Source organism: Haemaphysalis longicornis, unplaced genomic scaffold (genome assembly GCF_048455015.1).
Source record: "Haemaphysalis longicornis isolate Haplotype H1 unplaced genomic scaffold, Haemaphysalis longicornis Haplotype H1 scaffold_11, whole genome shotgun sequence".
Classification (NCBI taxonomy): Eukaryota; Metazoa; Arthropoda; class Arachnida; order Ixodida; family Ixodidae; genus Haemaphysalis; species Haemaphysalis longicornis.
The window spans coordinates 77,508,046-77,511,703 of record NW_027526214.1 but is presented as its reverse complement, the minus strand read 5'-3'; the positions used below and the strand labels follow the sequence as shown (position 1 = coordinate 77,511,703).

Genomic DNA, 3,658 nt, shown 5'->3' with positions numbered 1-3,658 from the left:
CTGCAGGCTTTTTATCTTTTGGCGTGCGTGGTTCTCGAAACGTCGATTTGCATCGAGAACATAGTAGATCCAAGAAGATTATTTTGGGCTGTTCACGTTAGATCGGAATGCTCTCCCTATCACAACAGATAACGCATGCGGCACAGAAAGAAGGAATGGAACACGCGCTTCCCTTGGCGCAGAGATAACACCGGGCGGTAAAAGCAAAACACAAGTAAACAAACCCAATGTATGGTTCGCGGCAATATATACATATATTTATATATATTCAGAAAAAAGGGTTAGTAGTCAAGCAAACCACGAAATACAAAGGGGAGGTTGTGGTAGGCAATAGAAACAGACGAAGAATGTTTTGAGTCAGAAAGAAAGTGGTGAAAAAATGCCCGCCGGGTGGGCTTCGAACCCACCACCACCAGAACACGGGTCTGTTGCGATAACCACTACGCTACCGGCGGGGCTGTTTCCCCACCATTTGTCGGGTATTTATATTAAGGTATTTTTGTTTCCTGTACTTGGTTGTGGTAGCCAGCGCCACTCGGACTATTCGGGGTGAAGGGCAGCTTCTTTTTAACCCCCGGGTCGTGACTCGAGTGTCTACGATGTGTGAAGTGTGGTCGACCAGCTTTGAACCCTCTTAAGCTACCTTTGGCATCAAGACTGCCAGAACAGAGGCCCTCACTACGCATGCAGCAATTCAGAAAATGGGAAATGAGGCGCTCGGTGAAATAGGACAGAAAATAAGGTTTCACAGTCAAGAAAACCCTGGAAAGCAACGGGGAGGTTGTGGTCGGCCATAGTAACAGGTAAAGAATTTTTTGAGTCAGAAAGAAAGTGGTGAAAAATGCCCGCCGGGTGGGATCCGAACTCACGACCTCCAGAATACCGGTATGGTGCGATAACCTCTACGCTACCGGCGGGGCAGTTTCCCCACCACTTTCTCTGGTAGTTATGTTAAGGTATTTATGTTTCCTGGACTTGGGGGTGGTAGCCAGCGCCACTCGGACTACTCGGGGTGAAGGGGACCTTTTTTTAAACATATATGAAGGGGACGTGAGAAGACGTTCCGCCTTCTTTTATTGAGGAGGACCGAGCGAAAAGGAGAAGGCGAACAGCGCCGGAGACGGGCGAGCTATGCCGCCGGTGGTGTCGGCCCGGTGTCTAGATTCCAACTGCCGGCCGCGTGACTCGTGCCTCGTGGCTCGTGGCTCATGACGATCTGCAGCCACGAGGTGCACTGCTCTGGTGGCGCGAGCCGAGCGCGAACCGATATATATATATATATATATATATATATATATATATATATATATATATAGAAAGATAGGTCAGCCGTCTACAACGCCAAAGGAGGCATAGGGGTGTGGTTAGGCTCTTTTCTTTTTCACTACGGTTAATGAAGTACACATTTTTTTTTTAAATATACAGAAGGAAGAAAGAAAAACACGCCCCCACAGTGGGGACCGAACCCACGCCTTTCGATAGATATATATATATTTATACATACATCAATATTTACAAGCAGTACAAAAATCTTTTTCGACCATGCTGAAAAAACAACGCATTTCAGAATGTTTCGCCTGAGGACCGGCATTCGGCAGAATAAATCTGACGAACACCGCTCTAACGATGGCTGTTCGCTCACGACAAAATCTTATTAGACCCCATCTTTTTTGCCTGTTGTTGAAAAGGGTTTTTCGGAATTTTTGTATTTTACAACCGCAATCAAGGAACACATTGCTTGTATGTGTGTAATATATATACATAATATATACATATTTTCTCAACAAGTTCTTCATTTACTATATTATTCTACGAAAGCCTAGCGAAGGTCTCGGATCTGGCAGCCTTGATGCCAAGTTCGCATAAGAGGGTTTCCTGCCAGTTACCCACTCGTGACAGGTTGTAGACGTTAGAGTCACGCCCCGTTGTATGAAAACAATGTCCCTTGCTCCGTGTAGTCGGAGTGGCGCTGACTACCGCCCTAATGCGTCAGATACACTTCTAGTAAAATTAAATACCCCAGAAAGGGAAGAAGAACACAGTCGCCCAGATAGCCGAAATGGTAAGGCATTCGAGATCAAATCGAAAGGCGTGGGTTCGGTCCCCACTGTGGGCACGTGTTTTTCTTTCGTTCTTTCTTACGCATACTTATCAACTGCTAACTTTACTAATGTTATAAAAATTAAGAGCCTAACACCCCTATGCCTCATTTGGCGTTCTAGACTGCCGACCTGTCTTTCTATATTTCCTCAACGGGTTCCTCATTTACAACCTCTAATATTGAGCGAAAGCCGAGCGAGGGTCTCGATTCTGGCAGCCTTGATGCTAACGTAGCATAGGAGGGCTTCCTGCCAGCTACCCGCTCATGACAGGCTGTAGACGCGAGTCACGCCCCGGGGGTTGAAAAGAAGGTACCCTTCTCCCCGTGCAGTCATAGTGTCTCTGGCTATAACCCTCAAGCGTCAGATACATTTCTAGTAAAATATCAACACCCCCGAAAGTGAAGGAGAACACAGTCGCCTACATACCGAAGTTGTGAGGCATTGAAGATCACGTCGGAAGGTGTGGGTTCGGTCCGCACTATGAGAGAGTGTTTTTTTTCTTTATTTCTTTCTTCCGCGTATTTAAAAAATGGTAACTAGAAATGCTAACAAATTCTAGAAGGTTCTAGAAACTAAAATGCTAACCAATTCAACAAGGTTGAATCTATATGTCGGCCAAGCGATGCTTTGTATGGTACCCAAAATGGCGCGCCGTGCGCTTAAAAAAACAAGTGAAGTGTACCGGTGGCTTTTAAGGGTAATATATTGCAGGTATGTCAAAAGTTGTATTTTTTTCGCACGCCCACAAGGACCGTAGTATACACTATACCGAGGCAGCAAACCAATATTTCTGAGGAGGTCTATGGGGTTTGCATCAGAGGTGGTGTTGGGTTGTGACTGCAGTGACAACATGTGGTATTTAAAACAAGTAGTTTGTATTTGCTTTTATAAAAAATGGCGAGACATTATTTTATGTTGTAATGAAAGATTTGAACTTTTTGTGAGGTTGTGCGCCAGAGACAGTGTGAATTTGATGGTCGTAATTTACTAATTTAGTCTTTTATTTTGGGTGTGTCTGATTTAAAGCCTCCACATGGTATTTCTTAGGAACCTATGACGTCTCGCCGTTACGTGAAGAATCGCAAACAGTTGAGAAAGAACAAGGGGCATGCAATTTGAGCTTCTAGGTATTTCTTCCTCCAATAGTGATTGCTCACAATAGTCGACTGGCCTCTTTGTTATATTAGGTGAAGTTGTTCATGTAGCGAAAACCAGGAAACGTAGTCGTGTGAAGATATAATGGAGGGGATGTCAGCTACCCAACATGTGTTGTTACAATAACTGTCATTGGAAAGAATAGCTGAGTAAATGTGCTTGCGTAACTAAATAACTGCAATAGATATAATTCTTTACTTCTTTATTCCGAATTCATCCGGAGTTCAAAATTTATGAGAATTTGTGGCTGCGGAAGTGTTCTCCGAAGAAGCTATCATAATACTTTTTGAAAAAGCTCAGCGCATGAGTGGCAGTTTATTCGGGTATTTTAAGTGCTGCCAGTTTTGTGAAACGGTTACATTTTGGGGTGAATAGAGAAAACCAAAACCTCAAAACATTGA

General features: G+C 44.1%; 1 non-coding gene across 1 annotated transcript; it reads right to left on the bottom strand.

The window, feature by feature from the left end:
- Positions 1-382: 382 nt before the first annotated feature.
- On the bottom strand, positions 383-455 carry Trnat-cgu (transfer RNA threonine (anticodon CGU)). Its single transcript has one exon. It is a non-coding gene; the product is annotated as a tRNA-Thr (tRNA).
- Between the last annotated feature and the right edge of the window lie 3,203 nt (positions 456-3,658).